General features: G+C 51.7%; 1 pseudogene across 1 annotated transcript; it reads right to left on the minus strand.

The window, feature by feature from the left end:
• Nucleotides 1-494: 494 nt before the first annotated feature.
• On the minus strand, nt 495-6,670 carry LOC307065419 (tubulin alpha chain-like; annotated as a pseudogene). Its single transcript has 6 exons — nt 6,637-6,670; nt 6,316-6,422; nt 5,484-5,732; nt 4,282-4,431; nt 2,196-2,855; nt 495-551 (listed from the first exon to the last, which is right to left on the minus strand). The product of its transcript is annotated as a tubulin alpha chain-like (transcript).
• Nucleotides 6,671-7,396: the final 726 nt, after the last annotated feature.

Raw genomic sequence — 7,396 nt, forward strand, 5'->3', positions numbered from 1 at the left:
TGGATAAAAGAGAGCCCAGGCAGAATACCAGGCAGGAGAATTAGTTTGTGAAAGTACCCCGGGGACCTAAAACTGGGGGGGGGAAGGGAAATTAAGAAATGTTGTGATGCAAAGCAAACTAAGCAAGAGGCATGCACTCGAGACTTTGAGGAAGCAGGATTAGCTCTCTGCATGTTCAATTGGACATGTTGATACTCATAATTTATATTAGTACAGAGAAGGCAGCTGCAGTTATACCAGGTTAAATGCCAGTTCTTGTGAGGAGCAGCTGTTACAGCTGGGTGTGGAGCTGATTCCCTTCCCCTCAGTTACTCATGGGAAACCCGTTCCATGGCCACATAGAAACTGTTCTTGTCATCGAGGCAAGGCCAGCCAATTGGTCCGATTTCACAGTCTGAACAGACCAGAAAGCTGTTGCCCGCATTCTTAGTGAAGCCCATGTTCTGAAAGATGAACATGTCATCGCCGGCCAGTGCTCCTAGGGAAGGTCACCATCAAGACTGCTGCCATCGGCTAGAGTTGGCTTCTTTCTCATGGAAGGGCAGGAAAGGCTGCAGTGGAAGAGAGCATAAAGAATACAAAAACTGAACTGGCCCAGTTATATCATCACCCTCATTCTACTTATACTTTATAACTGCTCCTTAGCAGTTTCTTGGAATGAGAACAAACAAGGAACCCTGTCATTAAATTACAGACTAGGATGCTGGGAGGCTCCTGTGCTGCCTCTGGTCCATGCCCTGATTCTTAAGAGACTTGAAAGAGGAACTGTGACTGGTTTCCGTGGTAACTTGGCTTCACTGCTATCCTGACTATGGTCCATAAGGCCCTAGCTGTTCCTAATCTCCCTCTGGCTCATTCTGCCCCCAGCCACACTGGCCTTCTTGGCTTCTTCAAACAAGATTAAGTCTGCTCTGCCCTCAGATCTTGGCAAGGCCAGTTCCTTCATGATATTCAGTGCAAATGTGTTTGATATTCAGTGTTTAAAAAAAAAAACAAAAAAAACAAGGTCAACTTCCCCTTAATGCTTCCAAGGAAAGCAAGCTTACTAGCAACTCCTGAAGGCAACCTATTCTTCCTTTGAATAGCTGAAGCTTTCCTAACATGGAGCTGAGAAACAAGTCAGCCTCCCAAATTCCCTACCCCTTTGTTCTGAGCTACAGGACAACTCTTCAACACTAGCAAGCTGCTATTATCTTTATGACCAGGAGTCCCTGCCTCCCCTCCCATTGCGGTCATGTCTGCAGCAGTGTAATGGGGCAGGAAAGCTGTATATTTTCTAAATGCCACAGCTGTCACCTTTAATCTTTCTAGTCTCACCCTGAAGCAAAACCTACAAAACTTAAACTAAGCCATAGGCCCAGTACCCTCTGGGAATGTGAACTGATGAAAGGGTGGGGCATAAACAAATTACTCAAAAGGAAGAGAGTATTCATACACCTTCTGACCCCTGTTTTGCCCATTATCTGAATGGCAGGCCTTTCTGTGCTTCCAAAAGCACTCCCTTCTGAGGAGGAGCCATATTAAATGGGTATGTCCCTGGCACACATGAACAATGAAGGCACTGCCCCCAATCTGACTGGCAAGCCTAGGGAATGCCTATATACCAGGCTAAGAAACATGAAACATACTTTCCTTTGATAAAGGCGAGTTTTCCAATAGAATTGAACCTGGTGTACAGACCAAAGGCCTGGGCTCTAGACAAGTTGAGATCTATTGAGTTAAAGACAACCAGGCTTCCCTGGTGGCGCAGTGGTTGAGAAGCCACCTGCCAATGCAGAGGACATGAGTTTGAGCCCTGGTCTGGGAAGATCCCACACGCCATGGAGCAACTAAGCCCGTGCGCCACAACTACTGAGCCTGTGCTCTAGAGCCCACGAGCAACAACTACTGAAGCCTGAGCGCCCTAGAGCCCATGCTCCACAACAAGAGAAGCCACCGCAATGAGAAGCCCATGCAGTGCAACGAAGAGTAGCCCCCGCTCACCACAACTAGAGAAAGCCCGCGTGCAGCAAGGAAGACCCAACGCAGCCAAAAATAGTTAATTTAAAAATAGTTAAAGACAGCCTCTAACGCTGTTATTTGCCTGATTCTCCCAATCCCTAGTGCACGTTTCAATGCCTGCAGCTCTAAAGGAATCACCCCTTTCAGTGGTTACACAGGACACGTGCTAATCCCTCCCTTTATCCCTAACTTGCCTTGAAACACATGGGACACCAGCCCACAAACCAGATGATGCACCTGGTCTTGAGAGTGGCAATGGTGGCATTCACATCCTTGGGCACCACATTTCCGTGGTAGAGCAGGCCATGTATTTGTCATGGTGAGGGTCACACTTGACCCATCTGGTTGGAGGGTTTAAGCAGGCATTGGTGATCCCTGACACCAAGAGCTGCTCATGATAGCCCTTCTCATTTGAGACAATGTGTGAGCAGGTCACCAACAGAAAGTGGATGCAGAGGTAGGGCACCAGATTGGTCTGGAACTCTGTGAGGTCCACATTGAGGGCACTATCAAGATGCAGAGAGGCAATGATGGACAATCTGGTCCAGGAGCTGGTTGAGCTCGCTGTAGGTAGGGCACTTGATGTCCAGGTTACAGTAACAAATGTCATAGATGGCCTCATTGTCTACCATGAAGGCATAGTCCAAGTGCTCCAGGGTGGTATGGGTGGTAAGGATGGAGTTACCAACTGCTTTGGACACTTGAGAGGCCGGGTAGATAGCAAACTCCAACTTGGATTTCTTGCCACCGTCAACAGAAAGCTGCTCCATCAGCAGAGAGGTGAAGTCTGGGCCAGTGTCCTCCTTAAAGCTATGGAAGATCAAGAAACCCTGAAGCCCGGTACACTGATCTGTCTAGGGTAGGAGATAACGCTGTTAAGGATGCAGATGGCATTATCATCTGTCCCCAGCCCTCTTCTCCTGACAGGACACTTTCCTGTCTACAAAAGTATTGTGACCTAACTACAACTGTATTCACTTCTATACTTCAAAAACACAAAACTTGGAAGCATAATTTATACTTAACTGTATACATATTATCATACATACAGTGAATGCTTTGACAAATGTATATACCTACAGAACCATCAAACCAATCAAAATATAGAAATTTCCATCACTCCAGAAAGTTCTCTCATGCTCTGTTGCTTCACCTCTATAGATGTGAGAAGAGAATACCTACAAGGGGCTTGGAGTTCTGGGGAGACAGGTAACCTAGAAGGGCAGTGCTGTGTGTGTGAAGTATCAGGGGTGAGGGGAGGGGAGATGAGGGTGAGGTGGACATCGGATCTGTAGTCAGAAAGCTGGGCCCTCTCAGCTTTGTAGCTCTGCCACCTAGTTGCAGGAGAGTGGGACTGGGGCTGGTGGTGGTGGTATCCAGGCCCCACCTCAGACTGGAACCCAGGAACCTGCAGGTTTAACAAGTACCCTTGGTGATTCTGATGTAGCTGTTCCTTGGACTAGAAAAGCATCAGACTATACCAGACACATGAGTAGTAACAATATAAAAGTTCTTCATCTGCAGTATTACATATATCAAATCATTATGTCCTATACCTGAAACTAATATGTCGTATACAATTATATATATTATATACAATAAATATACATTATATACAATAAGTTTTTTTTAAATCAAAAAATAAAATAAGTAGGCTTTATGTACATTGACAACTAAAAGAAATTCTCCTTTTTAAGAAAGGTCTAAGCTTAAGGGGTGCTTTGTCATATTTTCACACAGAATCCCATTCCTTAGGTCACCCGCAAGTCCTCAGTCTTTGAGCAGCAGAGAGTATGTCTGGACAATTCCTCCAGAGGGCCAGTGCCAAAGTACTGGCTCCTAGCTGGCCTTGGTTCTGGCTCTCCTGGCCTCAGGCAAGGGATAGGATAAACTGGAAAAGCGGCTAAAAGCTAAGAGGAGCCTCTCCCAGCTGGAAAGCCCTGCTTAGGAGTCCAAGAACAACAAGCCGAGCTTCTGAGGCAGCTTCCTCCCACCTGCTGGGGCTAGAGATGGATCAAAAATCAAAAAAGGTTTGGATCAGACAATCAGGCTTGGCAAAGCAAGGAACCAGCAGGGTAAAAGCCAGAGTCCACAGGCTCCGGGCAGAGCAAGTTACTCAGACTTCTAACCCTCGATCCACACCCAGGACACGCAGCTCTCCCTAGAGGAAGGAAGTGGACAGACAGGCCAGAGGAACCAGCACCAGCCATAGGCCTGTGGTTCCCCTTTCTTCCACAGAAGTCCAGCCTCCCAGGTGCCAAGGGCACCTGGTCTGCTCACCAGTTTTTGGATCCACTCCAGCACCAGATCGAGGATCTCCTTCCCCACAGTGTAGTGGCCTTGGGCAGAGTTGCTGGCAGCATCTTCCTCGCCAGGTATCAGCTACTCAGGGTAGAAGAGCTGCCTATACCTGCCAGTTCTTACCCCATCCTGTGCGCAGGAAAGGTCTCCTCCACACAGGCACTAGGACCTTTGCTGCTGAGCTCCCCCACGTAGAACCGAAGAGCAGGGCCTGAGGGCACACAGCACTCCCGAGGCCCACTTGTAAAGCCCAGTCCTACCTGGGCTGTGAGGGGGAAAGTTAGGGGGTCCCTTTTCCAGTCCCTTCCCTCTCATCATAGCCACTTCATTCTGCTTAGTAAGGAATCAGTGGTGTGTTCAGGGGAATCTCATTTGACTTTTTTTTTTTTTTTCCCCCGGTACGCGGGCCTCTCACCGCTGCGGCCTCTCCCGTTGCGGAGCACAGGCTCCAGACGCGCAGGCTCAGCGGCCATGGCTCACGGGGCCAGCCGCTCCGCGGCATATGGGATTCTCACGGACCGGGGCACGAACCCGCGTCCCCTGCATCGGCAGGCGGACTCTCAACCACTGCACCACCAGGGAAGCCCCTCATTTGACTTTTGATTAGAATAAGAACACAGACTAATGCAGAAAACTCAGTCCACAGTTCAACATCTATAACAACGTCTTTAGGAAGATGGCGGAGGGGTGACGTTTTCAGGAACAAGAAACTGAGGAAATCCAGACGCAGAAAGGAGGAAGCAGAGAACCCCTTGAGAGCCAACATCAGCCAAGTTCACACAGGTCCACATCCTATTAAGGGACCCATTTCAGTTAAACTCAGGACCCAGTTCCTTAGGCAATGTTATCCCTGAGAGCCTGAGGGTAGAGAAAGGGAAGTTTAAAGTTTCTGCTTTAATATCCACTCTTTTCTGTAGTCTTCTTTCTAGGTCTGACCCCTGACTCAAACATCTAGTGGTTTCCCAGGCAGAGCTCTCTGACTAATCTCCCTCTCAGCTCAGGAAGCCCGCAGGACCCCTCCTGAAGATAGAGTCTGGACAAAAGCAACAGACCTTATTGTTGTTCTTGGCTGGTGATTGCCTGCATTCCAAGCGTTTTTCCCCTAAGCAGAGCTCCCAGCTGATTTGGGGGATGGCAAAAATATGGGTTGGGGGTGGGAACCCACCAAGTGCCCACTCACCTATGACAGAAGGCTCCAGGTCCACAAAGACAGTCCCAGACACGTGCTTGCCAGCCCTGTCTTACTGATGGTGTTGAAAGGGGTCAGCGCAGCTCCCCAGTGCCTTGTTGCTGGGCACAGTGCCACTGGGCTGGATGTCGTGCTCCAGGCAGTAGAGCTCCCAGTAGGCACTACCCATCTGCACCCCAGCCTGGCCCACAGGGATAGAGATACACTCATGCTCTAGAGGGAAGCAGAGCTGTGGCACGGTCTGTGGAGGGCCGGGGGCTTTAAAAGACTTCCCTGGGAGCACCCCTTTATCTGTCCTTCCTGGAGCCTGAAGCCTAGCAGTGCATTACCTGGTTCCCTTTATTGGGTTCCCTTTCCAGGCCTTCCCACACTTTAAGGCCCTCATTTTCTCTTCATTTACCCAGGGCTTGAGAAGAAAGATGGCTAAAGTCTAGATCTTCTAGAGAAAGTCAATACCAAGCAGCCAAACCCCACTGCCTAGTGCCCTGTCTTGCTGTCTGGGATGATTCTGGAAGGCGCAGAGCCCCTGCATGCCAAGATAGGGCACCCTGGAGCTTCTAGCCCTAGACCCCTAGGAGAACGAGTCTCCAAGGCCGGGACTTGGTGTCCTCCACACCCTGAAGTGGGCAAAAGATGGAGTTCAGGTCTGTGGCTTAACGGAGGCACAGACTCTGGAGTTAGAGCGCTTTGAAAGCTCATCTGCACCCTCCCCTTTTGGGGGGATATGCACCTACTCTGGACACTTGTCCTGGCCCCCTGAGTACGGATGGGTTAATCCAGATAATTGCTCGAGGGTCACAATGAAAGCAGAAAACTCACCTCACCCGTCCACTCTCCTCACTGAGATAACTCCTGTGATGGACAGACTCTCCCGGCTTCTGGTCCTTCAACCCAACCCAGTCTAGACCTTCCCAGATGCAGAGGGGGTCTTCTAGAATATCGGCAACAGTTTCACAGTTCAGTTTAGTTAGGAACTGTCCTCCAAGACAGCCTCAGAGCCTCCACAGGGGTTCAGCCCAGAGGTGGGGATCTCGAGATTCCTGGGAGGCGCAGGGGCCTGTGTACACACCCTGACTTCTCCCTTTTAACTGAGGGACTTCGCGTCCTTGGGCGCCGCAACAGGACAGAGGTGGGACAAAGCTCACTGACACCCCTGGTCGGGTACGGACCAAACGTCATGCGCTTAGACCTCCGGCTCGAGTCGGGCCACCCAGCCTCAGAACCCGAGCGAACCTGCTGGAGGTTCCCCTCCGTCCCGGTCCCCGCCCCCGAACGGGCGTGGTGTCAGAGGCAGGCAGCACCGCCCCCCCGCCCGCGGCTGGGAAAACGTGCGGACCCGCGTCTCCCGCCACGCCGAGTCCGCCTCCCGACGGGAGGGCGCGGAGAACAGCCAGGCTCCGACGCCCAGTCCTCCCGGCCTTTCCGCGCAGCCCACCGTCGCCGCCAAGTCTCCCAACGCCCCCCGCGCCCGGGATGCCGGCGTCCCCTCACCGTGGTCTCTCGGAGAGGTGGAAGCTGCGGAGCGCCCCTGGAGTGCGGGCGCGCCACGAGTCCCCAGCCGCACCCCACCCTGCGGCTTAGAGTCCCCGCCGAGCCGCCGGCCTTGCCCCTTAGCCGGGCTCCAGTTGGGAGGGGGCCACCCCCGCGCGCCTCTCTCGCTGCTAGGCCCCCACCCGCGCCTGCCCGTCTCTCCGCTACTGGGCGGCCGCCTGCGAAATATCTCCGCCTTGGCCGGCCCCTGGGAGGTTTGCAAAGCCCAAGGGAGAGAAAGCCTCAGGGGTTCGAGTCCTCCGGCCAGCTTGACCCTTCTCTGGTGGTGTATGCTGGATCTGAGAAGTTGAAGCTCTCAGGGGATGCCTCATTCTGCTTTTGTTTTCGGTCTTTACCCGGACAACACCGCGGACC

This window comes from Hyperoodon ampullatus, assembly GCF_949752795.1.
Source record: "Hyperoodon ampullatus genome assembly, chromosome: 2".
NCBI classification, from domain to species: Eukaryota; Metazoa; Chordata; class Mammalia; order Artiodactyla; family Ziphiidae; genus Hyperoodon; species Hyperoodon ampullatus.